The sequence below is a fragment of the Sardina pilchardus genome, chromosome 21, assembly GCF_963854185.1.
Source record: "Sardina pilchardus chromosome 21, fSarPil1.1, whole genome shotgun sequence".
Classification (NCBI taxonomy): domain Eukaryota; kingdom Metazoa; phylum Chordata; class Actinopteri; order Clupeiformes; family Clupeidae; genus Sardina; species Sardina pilchardus.
In genome coordinates, this window is record NC_085014.1 from 20,442,136 (window position 1) to 20,455,393 (window position 13,258).

General features: G+C 39.7%; 1 long non-coding RNA gene across 1 annotated transcript; it reads right to left on the reverse strand.

The window, feature by feature from the left end:
* Window positions 1-7,111: 7,111 nt before the first annotated feature.
* LOC134069184 (uncharacterized) lies at window positions 7,112-10,934 on the reverse strand. The gene is made up of 7 exons (XR_009936783.1): window positions 10,798-10,934; window positions 8,936-8,991; window positions 8,487-8,682; window positions 8,260-8,368; window positions 8,008-8,076; window positions 7,789-7,873; window positions 7,112-7,508 (listed from the first exon to the last, which is right to left on the reverse strand). It is a non-coding gene; the product is annotated as an uncharacterized LOC134069184 (long non-coding RNA).
* Between the last annotated feature and the right edge of the window lie 2,324 nt (window positions 10,935-13,258).

Consider the following 13,258-nt stretch of genomic DNA (forward strand, 5'->3'; position numbering starts at 1 on the left):
TTCTCTGTAGTGTTGATGTTGCACAATAATCACTCTGTAAGGGGAAATTAAACCTACACGGGTCAGTCATTAGAGATCCTTTATTTACCGCACTGTCAGGCTACTTCCCAACAGGATATTCACCAGGGGATAATACTGTAGGTCTATAAAATGATATGTTCACGCTCATGCTTCTACAGGTGCTTTTGCTCTCATCACCTTGGAAGAGGAAAAGAGCAGTGTGTGACGGAGGATATAACCCCTGAGAGGCAAATGCCCAGGAGGGCCATCTTGTCTCCACCATCTCAACTCCGACTATAACGCCGCTTTGGACACGCGGTCCGCAGAGGTGCCGCGACTCCTTTCACTCCTAATCAGTGGCGCGGTCCGCGACGACCCGCGCGCCCCGAAATACCACAGCAGATGTACGTCACAGTGATCCTAATCCAAGCTGCTGTGGAGCACCGGGGTGCTAACATTCAACCCGCCACGCCACAAACCTGTCCACAGTGCAGCGGCCTCGCGCAGTATAGCGCTCTAATTAAAGGATATATCTGCAGGCTAAATACCATGAATGGACATCACCCCCAGTGCCCCCTCCTTCATATTGATGCCTTCCACCTAATGTCCCTTTGGGTATTTTTAGCTGACCCTCTTAGTAGCATTGGACCATGTTCATTTATTCATCTGGGTTAACAACCCATATTTTTGTGCCATTCAATTATTCAATGTGTTGTAATTAGTCAGGCTTTTAGCTCATAGATGTGAAATTTTTGCTCGCGATCCTTACCGGACATGAAAACTCCTGGCCCCTTCCTGAGGGTGTGCATGATGTAATGTTTGACATTGTGTGTGAACGTGTGTGTGTATGCGCACGCGCGTGTGTCCGTGTGTGTGTGTGTGTGTGTGTGTGTGTGTGTATTGCGGTGGGAGCGCGGGGGTCTTTAAGCAGCTGATTGAGGGCGATTGCGAGGTTCTTTTTCTTGGACTTGATAAGAGGGCTTTGAGGTTCCTGCGAGTGCAAGAGAGAGGGCGAGAGAGAGAGAGAGGGCGAGAGAGAGAGACTGCGGGAGACTTGCTCCATTACCGAGATCAGCCCCGGTTCCTTCTGCTTCATTTGCGGCCTGATTGGAGCGAGAAGGCAATGAGCAAGGGCAAGGCATTTCAGCCTGATTCACTTCCATAATGAATGAGACTCATACTGTAATTAGTAGGGAGAACCCCACCTTAACCTTCACATGATGTGTGCATGTGTGTGTGTGTGTGTGTGTGTGTGTGTGTGTGTGTGTGTGTGTGTGTGTGTGTGTGAGAGTGTGTGTGCATGTGTGTGTGTGTGAGCAAACTAATAGGCCTGTTGGTGAATCTATTGGCCTTTGTGCAATGGCTAATTGTCATTAAGGAGATAGCTGATGGACAGTATGATGAAGTCATAGGAAGAGGAGAATTGCTTGTCTGATGCTAGTTAGCTGTGTTAGCTCCCCCCATCTGTACCTCCTGATTGGGCTACGCTTCAAATGTAATGTTATTTAACTGATGAACTGTAATAGACACCATACATGTAGACTGAAGACTTAAGTGGTGATAGGGCGTTTGCTGTTGCAGCCCCCACACTCTGGCATCCTCTGCCCACGGAGGTTACAGCGGGTCTGCGGACAGTATTGACCCTTTTAAAGGGAGGTTAAAAACCCACCTCTTTAGGATGGCCTTTTTAAACAAATAACATTGCATTTATTCAGTTCCTTATTTATATATCTATTCCCTTTTTCTATATATTTGTTTCTCTTTATTTATTTATTTATTATCGCTTTTCAATTTTAAAGGTTATTTGTTTTTAACTCTCTGGTGACCTGTTTTAATCGTGTGTATCTTATGCCTGACTTTTCATCCTTGTTATGTGTTTTTTTTTTATTATTATACTGTATAGCACTTTGTGATTTTATCTGTGAAAGGCACTATACAAATAAAACACTTTCTTCCTTACTGATTTAGCCTACTGATTTCCTCTTCGAAAACTTCAAAATTTCAGTGGAATTAGAAATGATGCTGCCATACTGCATGTCTGATTAAGATGTCTGCTTGGATCTACATTGTGGCACCTATAGTGAGAGTTCTCTTAATTGGATGTGTTAGCGTATTTCCACTCTTGTAGTCATCTTCGAAATGCAAAGATACATTGTCTTCCTTTGTCTGCTGGTGTTGTCAGTTTACAGCTGATTGGAACCAGCACCACTCTAGCGTTCTTTCCTATCAGTAATTGTTAACACGGGAATACAGCTAATTTAAACAGTGATGGGTTAACACTCCAATTAAAAAAAAAAGCTGGTCTCTCCAAACTCTCTGTTGAGAGCTTCAAAAAATTCATCGGATAAAAAGAGCATCCCTCCGTCCTAGCCTGTACACAACATTTCAATGCCAAGCATTCCCCATAGCGACACTCAGTTTTACTTCCTGCTGTAAACTCTTTATCTTGCCAATGGTGCACCCCAAGCATGCTCATCAGAATTCACAGCAAGATTTACCTGCAAGCAAATGATTTGGTGTGGTTCGGGCCAAATATGATCCAAAGAAAAAAAATGTTGTTTATCAGCTCAATCTTCTTGTCTAGGGACACATCTTTTGTTTTCATTCCAAAAATGGTGATTCAGCCCAATGCAATGCAAAATGTAAATCATACAGGACCTTTGTTTGTGTTCTTAGTAAGTGGTGTAAATGAACAGAACACTGCATATGAACAGAAAACAAATGCATATCACCCTTTAAAAAATATTTAAATTAAATCAAATTAAATCAAATACTGTAATTGTAAAGATACTGTAAATACTGTAAAGACATACTGTGATGTCTTTTAGAATATTTCTTCTCTTATTTGGTGTTTCTGTTCTGTTTAGTATTACACCTGTCTCATAGTTTCCCCACACTACACTTGACTACACTTTTAAATACAGGCATTTGGGCTTAACTGAAATTGACACCCGACTAGAGAGAGGCAGAGATGCTAGCATATTGAGCATGGTTAGTCCATGGATAGCACTTCTTAGTGTTTTGTGTAAGGTAGAGAATGAATGTATCATGGATTCCATTGTTTGCTGGTGGTATCTGGTTGTGCAATACCAATTCAAAAACATATGATCTATTGCTTGTGTTATTTGCCTTAATAAAATATTATAATCCTGCAGCGTTTGCAAATGAGGAGATTACTCCCCCTTGGTTCTCCTGTGCAGATGATTTGTCTGGATTTTAGCATTGAGCGCAAGGCATATTTTTATATTCATCCCTCCATGGGCCAATTGAGAGAGATTGATGATGCAATGCACTTCTTACAAAGAAACACTCACCTCACAGTCAGGCAAATTAATTGGTATTACTCTGTCAAATGGTGGCATGTTAAGGCAGAGAGTTGCTTATTTTGCAGTCTAGTAGTGAAAAGTCTCGCCATCCAAGTCAAAAGAATCTTACCTTCGTGGATTAAGGACAGAGACATTCTTGACAGAGTGACGTCACTGGTGCAGAGTCAACTAATCAGTCCAGTAGTCTGTTGTTGAGACATGTGAACACAATGCACAAAGCTATAATTAAGATGAGCAATCAGAGCGTTGTTGACAATGATCAAAGAATCAGCTCCTGGATGGGAGCCTTTGTTTTGAGGGATTAGAGCTGATTTAGACCTGATAAGAGGAAGTGAGGCGTGCGGTAAAACTCAATACTTCCTGGCGCCCTGTAAGCCCACTGCCGTCCCCAGGGGATGCCCACAATGTAGAGGCTTATTCTAGGCATCCGCAACGGATAGAAGCGCAATTTTGTCATTATATTTCAAGGATGACAGCTTTTCTCATTTGACAGTCACAAAGAGTGTTTCGCCGAGAACTTCAGAGAACTGCTTGTCTGATAATGGATAAGTCCATTAATATACTGTAGAGGTGATTTATAACTTTACCTGTCATCTGTGATAGGAGTTTGTTTAAACTACACTAAATCATCACAGTCATGTAACCATCATGTGATATGGTCACAGAGACCAGCTAGAAAGCGTCTTATGTAACACCACCTTCTCCTTGTCTACCACGACCTATCTGAAAATACTAGTATTGATGCTGCAATTTTAGTCTGACTACAATATTCCCTTAGGAGGGTCAAGCACTCTCAAGCTCTTACTATTTCATACAACCTACTGTACAACTTCCGTTTGGCCATTACAATTATCATCAGCGGGCTATTACACCAACTACAGATCTCATGGTTTGGATTGAAACACAAAAAAAATGTATGCCAATAAAAACTACATAACAAAGAGAAAAAACACCAACCAATAATATCAATATTTCCCCAAAAAATGGACGAAACTTAAGTGGCCAAGACTGCAGCATATGCACGTCTAAAATGAATGTGCCCATACTTCCTGTGATCATAGAATTTAGATTTTAACATCTAAACTTAAAGAAAGTTTTGGCTTTGTACTTATCTCTTGATCACAAAATTGCCAATGACCTTTAAGAGTGACTGTGACCACATTTCCTAAAGTGTGTTTAAATCTAAATTGATGGCCTCTTATTTCTCTGAAGAACATGAAAATAGGGATATCAAACACATTTTAATTAATGTTGATAGACAAATAGTTTAATGGATGAATGCATGCTTGGAAGTAGATGGTTAGAGAGAAAGTTGGATAGACAGTGGTTTGCATTAACATTGCTAGGGTACTTGTGAGGGTTGCTAGGGTGTTGCTAGGATATATATGGTAGTTGCTATGCTGATTGCTAGGGTAATCATGTTGGTTACTGTAGCCCCTTTCACATTGACCGAATTTACCGCTAAATCAGCCGAATTTAATGTTTAGGCTGTTCCTTTCACACTGACCGACACGGGGTGGGGAGTCAACCCGCCTCGGTAATTGAACCCATCTCGGGGGGTAGTATTATTGCCGAGGCAGGCTCAATGTGAAAGAAACAGGTCAACCCCGCAATTAGGGGTGTGTGACTGATGACGTATTTGGCCAGGCAGGAGGTTAAAATACAGGAAACACACAAGAGATGAGGACAACTTTAGCTGCTGTGTCCACTAATCACGTTTTTTATGCTGGAAGCGCACTGAACTTTCTACCCTTTCTCAGCTCTTCGGTCAAGTGTTTATTGTTGCTATGTTACCAAAACCGTCTTCCATTTTTTTGGAACGCTTGCCTTATGCTAGCTAACTAGCCAACGAGCTAACTGAAATGGCAGTCGTTCAGGACTCCCCAGAGGAAAAAATTGTTTCTCATTTGTATCTCTTCTGTTGCTCAGGAGCCAAAATTGAGATTCTCATTTAAGGATCATTCTAGGATCATTGCAGTATCATTTTTGTCTCAGTTCTTTCTCCTAAAATGGCCTTAGGAGAAATAGGTGAGACATACATTAATGAGACAAGAAGGAGCCACAAAAGAGATATTCGTTTGAGACACAGGAGAAATAGGGGAGACCTAGTGGAGATCTCCTATATGTTTGAGTGTAGTCTCATTTATAACTTGTTTCTCCTTTGGAGAAATAGGGGAGACCTAGTGGAGATCTCCTTTATGTTTGAGTGTAGTCTCATTTATAACTTGTTTCTCCTTTGGAGAAATAATAGAGCAAATGAGGAGACATTGCTATGAGACACTATTGAGAAGGAGGAGTTACAATTGAGAAATCAGTTTGGGGATCAGAAAAATAGACCATTCCGTAGCATTTAAAACTTTTATTTAATGAACTATATACTACATTGACACTTTGACACTTTAAGGTGCAGACATTACAAAAAGCAATCATAAACATTTAACTAATAAATAATGACATACAGTCAAGCCCAAATGTATTGGAACACAAGCTAAAGTTGACAATATAAAATCATCTTTTGGAAATTGCTCTTAATGCTTTAAATGAAAAAATGAGGAAATATTCAACCTTTAAGGACATACATTTTCTTTGTGAATTAATGTATCGTAAATAAATAAATTGTTCCTTAAAATACAGGGGATATAAGTATTGGAATGCCTATGTTAACCTATGTGTTACATTTCCATAGAGGTTAGCAGATTTGTATTTGTTTTATTTTTAAAATGCCAGTTATTTCATGTATCCAGGACACTATGTCCCCTTGGACTCTGGAATTAAAATCACCCCACATCAACACACACCCTTCACCATACCAAGAGATTGGCATGGTTTTATTTCAGTTAGCCTATTAGCTGGTTTGAATTGCATTGAATAGAATAGAATAGAATAGAATATACTTTTTTGATCCCGTGAGGGAAATTCAGTTCTCTGCATTTAACCCAATTTAACCGAATTAGTGAACACACAGCACACAGTGAACACACAGTGAGGTGAATCACACAACCCAGAGCAGTGAGCTGCCTGCCCAACCAGCGGCGCTCGGGGAGCAGTGAGGGGTTAGGTGCCTTGCTCAAGGGCACTTCAGCCATGGTAGACTGGTCGGGGATCGAACCGGCAACCCTCCGGTTACAAGCCCGGTGCGCTAACCAGTACACCACGGCTGCCCACAAAATGAGCTCAATGAGAATGAAACCAGCCAATAGGCTAACTGAAATAAATAAACTGCATGGCTCCCATGGGCCATCGTCTCCTTGTTCCCTGAGAGCCCTTAGAATCAAAATTATTTAAAGGAACACTTCACCGTTTTTTTTTAAATTAAACTATATTACTCCCTTAATTAAGATGAGTTGATGCATACCTCTCACGTTTCAATGCGTGCACTCACTGGCTCTGGCGCGCGGCGCATCTTTGATAGCATTTAGCTAGCCCAATGCATTCATTAGGATCCAAACAGAGATGAAGTTAGAAGCGACAAAACATCTCCATGTTTTCCCTATCAAAATACAGTTACACGAGTAGTCACACGACCAAGTATGGTGAGACAAAATAAAACGTGGTGCATTTGTAAGCAGGTAAGAGGGATAACTATATTGTGTGGCGCAATAATATCCTGCACTTTCAGTTTCACTTTGGAGTGAGGATATTACTGCGCAGAGTCTAAGTGCTCCCAATGCCAGAGCCAGTGAGTGCACGCATTGAAACGTGAGAGGTATGTATCAACTCGTCTTAGTTAAGGGAATAATGTAGTTTAATATGAAAAAACGGTTAAGTTTTCCTTTAATCCCAATGTAGGTAAAACCAAATGAGAATTTGTTCCATCATTATTGTAAAGATACTGTATGCATGGCAGTCTAAACATCAAATCAAAACAACACACCTGTCTATATTGACTGTCTGCAGGCAAACTTGAGGCAACATCCTCATGTGTTCCAAGATCGAAACTGATGTTTCAGGGGTGGAGCGATGGAGCAGCATATTGAGAAAAGACTCCTTGTTTCCTTTCTGTTTTAGCCATGTGGGAACAGAGACGTCTGCTTGACCTCAGTGGTTTAAACAGTCCATGGTCAGGGTGTGAAATGTCTTTTGGAAATAGTTTTGGGCCGTTGTTGTACTTTTCTGGTATAGATATCCTGCAGGGTAGGGAGAGGTGCTCTGATGGTACCTTTCGCAGTAAATGTCAAGTGTCTGTGAAAGAGAAAGGAAGCATACATTACAATTGACCCTGTCCATGAATATAATCAATGCAAACTACTCTTCTTGTGTGTGACACATAAAAGCAAACCCACACAAGCAGTCAGGCACAATAGTTATATAAGTAATGCAGATGTGAACAACATATACTTGTATTAGAAAGTTTGGGAGTGCACTTAGATATGTTCGGTATTTATTTATTTAGTTTAATAGAGAGGCCATTTGAAAGTGACCCTACACTTCTGCGCAGTAGTATGTCTGTGTGTTATCATACCTAATCGTAGCTTTGCCTGCAGATCATCCCCCATGAGTCTTGCAATAGCAGCCACTGGCTCCAGGCTGGGGCTTCTGGATGGCACCTTTAAAAAAAAATAATAATAAAAAAAAAAGATTGCCTTACAATTAGTTATTGTTGATTAATCTGTAAAATCATAGAATTAAAAAAAATAAGCAAGGTAAGTCTATCAGATGTACAAATATAAACGATAATTACCTTATGGAGGCACCCTTGCCACAATCACCATCCATATTAATTATTGATATCAGTTTATTTCTGAGGGCTCTGTCAATAAAAATAAGAATAAACAAAATGATGCATGCTGTACAACAAACTGAATTGGTAAAACATGGCTAATCGCAAATTCAAGACTACTTTTAAGTAACTGCAATAATCATGATTACTTTCTGGATTAATGTATTGCATAGCACTTATGACAAACAAATTAGAGCATGCTCAATAACATACCCTATAGTCCACACCCACCACGTTCAGGGCAGCAGCCATGGTTACCATCAAGGAACAGGGAGTGTCATCAGGGTAGACCGACTTTGCCCTGGACAGTTCATAGAGCCCACTACAAAGTCATAACAGACACATGAAAGGAGGGGATAAACTAACCGTTACAGACACAAATACATGCACACATATTAGTGTTATATGCGTATGTGTGTCTATCTGGTGAGTGAACTCACTTGTGGGCTTGGAACTTCTTCCGTATGGACGTGACACACATTTGGAACATTTCAAAATGCACACAGTGGTCACAGTGGAATCAACAGTCCAACTTGGGTTCTTGAATCCTTGATTTCTGCCTTCAGAAAAATTCCCTACTTCCATAAATTGAGAGGAAATATCTTCTCCAAACAGTAGCTGGAAGACCTGCAGCACCTACAATCACCATGACACAGACAAAACAAGAGTTAAGTCAAAACATGATCATCTGAAATAATAATACAGTGGCCAAATGTTTTATAGATAATTTAATCGTGAAAAATGTTCTAATATACACGTCTAAATTTACTGGTTGATGTCGAAAATGCATTGTTTCACCTCTTGGAATTGTTGATTCATTGACTTGAATAAAAGGAAAATATATCAAAATGTAATTGTGGATATTCATTAATTTAGGACCTTTCCTTACCTGATCAGAAGAGTCCATCAAACTTCATCCAGTACACCACTTGTTTCCTTGATAACCTTTATGGAAAAAAAAAATAAGGACGTTGACACATTAAAGAAAACGCCAAACGGCAAGCTAAAACCTGACCAGCGGTTATAGGCCAGTCAATCTAGCGTTTGACCCATAACTAATTGCAATAGTAATCATTCCAAGTTTTTTGTGATCCCTAGGTATATCTAATTAATATATTAAAAATCTACCTATTTATATTTAGTGGAACATAGTTTTTTTTCAAGGTTAAAGGCAGCAATTTCCAATGCATTTTGCCATTGGGATTTACTACAGGTGAAATGGGTAAAATGTTAAACTAAAGATATCAACTTGAAACTTTCACAGTTGTTTACTCACATTATGGCAACGCTTTTTGTATTGCAAGTTTTCTGAAATGTGATGCTTAGATATGCAAATGAGACCAGTTTTACTTAAATATGCAATAATTTGCATATATTTCTAGAACACTAAATCTGAACAATAGGTACAGTCAGCGTCAAAATAATTGCTGCATTTTGCTTATATATTGGATACCAAAAGCCAAAATACAATGGGAATATTAGAGATCACTTCATATCACCTCAGAAATGAGGATGTCCAGTCAAGTCAAAATCAATGCGTTTCAATGGAAGTACATTATAGAACAAATGATTGTCAATGATATGGTATGATGGAAGTATCTCAATGCATCCCAAGTCACTTGATATGTTGTCTAAAGGTCAATATCTTCCTTATGTAACTTGGCATGCATTGAGATACTTCCATCATACCATATCATTGACAATCATTTGTTCTTTACTGTACTTCCATTGAAACGCATTGATTTTGACTTGACTTGATTTCCTCATTTTTGATTATGAAGTGTTATCTAATATTCCCTTTGCATAGGCTTTTGGTATCCAACATATAAGCAAAATGCAGCAATTATTTTGAAGCTGACTGTACCTATTGTTCAGATTTAGTTTTCTAGAAATATATGCAAATTATTGCATATTTAAGTACAACTGGTCTCATTTGCATATCTAAACATCACATTTCAGAAAACTTGCAAAACAAAAAATCTTTGCCTTAATGTGAGTAAACAACTGAGAAAGTTTCAAGTTGATATCTATAGTTTAAAATTTTACCCATTAAATCCCAATGGCAAAATGCATTGGAAATTGCTACCTTTGACCTTGAAAAAACGTATGTTCCATTAAATATAAATGGGTAGATTTTTTCTGTGATGCAGGAGGGTATAAGGATCAATAAAAAGTATGAAACATTACTATTACTTTTGCAATTAGCTTCATTTTTGGCCCTTTATTGAGCTAGATTGACTGGCCTATTATATTCCCCACGAAATTCAAATTAAGGTAGCACTAGCAGTTAGATGGTGGGGGCGAATGCTAGCACTAACTTTCAACAGAAAAGTTTGTTGCCTTTTAAACAGATTGACGGTGAGCTAACCACTAGCTGCTAACGTTACAGTTACACTACACAGCAGGCAAGCTTCGTCGACCTACACGTCTCTTACAGAAAAGTAAAACATGACCAACACTTGTATTCACGAATTCAATCCCACTATTTAACAGAAAAAGAGTTTGGTCAGCTTTGATATCGTGTGCTAAAAGTTGCTAGTGCGCTAACCTAACGTTAACGTTAGCTATCATTAAACTAGCTGCTAGTTCTAACGTTAGCACGATAGCTAACGATACTGCGGGTATTCCCCAACCTAGTACATCCTCAGCACGAATGTTAAGTTTAAACATGGACGACGGGAATGTTTCTTAAAAAGTTACAAATGCTGGGCAACTATTTAGACAAACTACATCTTACATTTATTATCTTACCTTGGCTTTCAAACAGTCAAACAGCCGTCGTCAGGCAGCCATTGTTCTCGGGCAACTTCGGACTTCCAGGGAGAGACGTCTGCCGACGTAATGACGTCAGATGGGTACCCGAAGGACTGAACCAAGAGCCTGACTGGCTTCGGTTTCACCCTCTCTGAACGAGATTATAAACACCGAATGCAGTAAAAATAAACTCTGGACCAACAAAAGAATGGACACTGACAAGTGTCAACTTAAGCCTACCTTACATTGACAGACTTAGCAAAGATTTGGAAAAGATTTTTGAAAGACTAGGCCAGTCTCAGATTAGGATTTTGCAAAGACTGTGGGTCACATTTACTAGACTGCTAGGCCTATTCATTCAAATTATTTCCATCGCGCACTACATCAACAGGAAGGAACTCATGCGATACCCTACTCATATCAAACTATCGCGTTTCTGCAGCACTGTTTCATGTGTGACATCCCTAATAGTTATAGGGCTGTTCTGTCACAAGAATAGCCGACTAATAGTTTATAAGAAATGAAATAACAAATAATCATATAGGCTACAGCTGTCGCCTATTTTGCCCCTTCCTGTTTGGTGTTGGAGAGGTCACTATTGATTTTTAATGTTCATGTCACTATTTGCATGAGCCACGACTAAAAAGACTTCCGATAATATCAAACATGTTAAACTAGAAAAAGACTACCTCCAACGTACTTTTAATAAAGAGACATGTAGATCTAATTCATTAATAAACTTAGTTTTGCGGAACGTAGCCAAACAAGAAAACATGATATTTGCAGGTGTGTGGTTTGGATATTCAAAACCTTCCATGCTAACCTTCCATTAGGTCCTTGCTAACCATTGTGTGACACTCTTATATTATTTAATAACTCAAAAGCACCAAAATCATACATTGGCCTACATGTGTAGTAGTCTAATTACACTGTTCGTTGTGTGCAGCAAATACAACACCTGACATTGTAGACAAATCAAAGAACCTCCTTCCGTATTTGTTTGGGTATTGAATTTATGTGAGTCTATGTCTCTGCTCTGTATGTGTATGTGTGTGTGTGTGTGTGTGTGTGTGTGTGTGTGTGTGTGTGTGTCTACATGTGTTTGTGTGTGGTGTGTAGCTGTGTGCCTTTCTATGTCTATTGTATAAATGTCTGTGTCTGCTTGTGTGTGTGTGTGTGTGTGTGTGTGTGTGTGTGTGTGTCTACATGTGTTTGTGTGTGGTGTGTAGCTGTGTGCCTTTCTATGTCTATTGTATAAATGTCTGTGTCTGCTTGTGTGTGTGTGTGTGTGTGTGGATGTGCGTATGAGTGTGTGTGTCTTTGTCTTTGGTGTTTGGGTGTAGCTGTGCTGTGCGTGTCTGTCTACATGTACAGTGCCTATAGAAAGTAATCATACCCTTTTGAAATAGTTGCTTTTCTTGGCTTACAGCCTGAAATCAAAACCCTTTAAATTTCAGTGGAATCAGTGGAAAAATACTTTTTAAAAATCGGTTTTGATTTCAGGCTTTAAGACAAAGTGAGTATTTCAAAAGGGTATGATGACTTTCTATAGGCACTGTATGTGTTTGTGTCTCTGTTTGCATGTGTATGTGTGTGTGTGTGTGTGTGTGTGTGTGTGTGTGTGTATTGCAGCTGTGCCAGGCCCGGCTAATCAGGAGATTTGGGAGGATTCCCGGTGGGCCGTTAACGTTTTGGGCCGGTATGAATATGTGAGCTTAAATATATTGTTTCTGAAGTTCATTTGCTGCGCCCTCGCAGCACCTCTGCAGCCTGGGCTGTGCGGTCTCGGCCCCTTACTCGCAGTTTCCCAAATATGAACAAAGTAGCACTCACAAAAATGTTTCGGAAGTCGCAACTAAGTCTATTTTTGCAATCATTTACGGAAGTGAATGAGCGGCCCCTTCTCCAGTGCCACAACCATGACCATGAATGTGTGCAAGGGAGATGTGTAGGCTAATAATAATCAATTTGACTGTAAGATAATAACCCCAAATCTCAAAAGCCCTCGAAGATAAAATATCATTAAATCATTGTATTGGGTCCTCCTCATATGGAATATCTAGCACTCAGTTTCAGTGAGCAAATAGCCCTGTTAAGAGAAACGAGAGGAGCGTTCAAATCCCGCAGACACAGGACAGAAAGTGCACATTTACAGTGGTAGCCTAGCAGCTATTGTGCCTTACTCGGGTACTGTATAGGCCTATGCTATGTGCAGAAATAAAATGGCCTTGGAATTGGAATTGGTGTGTTGAAGTCATACTTTTTCTCCTGAAATGTATGAATGAAATATTACCATTCCACCCAATGTATAGCCTATAGTCTGCCAAAGTTGTCAAAAATCTTTTATTAGCTCAGGGGAGGCCATTCCTATATAAACTCCTATCCCATCTCTCTTATAGTAGTAGGCATGTGATGTAGTGTACTTGAATGACCCACGCCCCTCAAGGGCCGCTAAAAC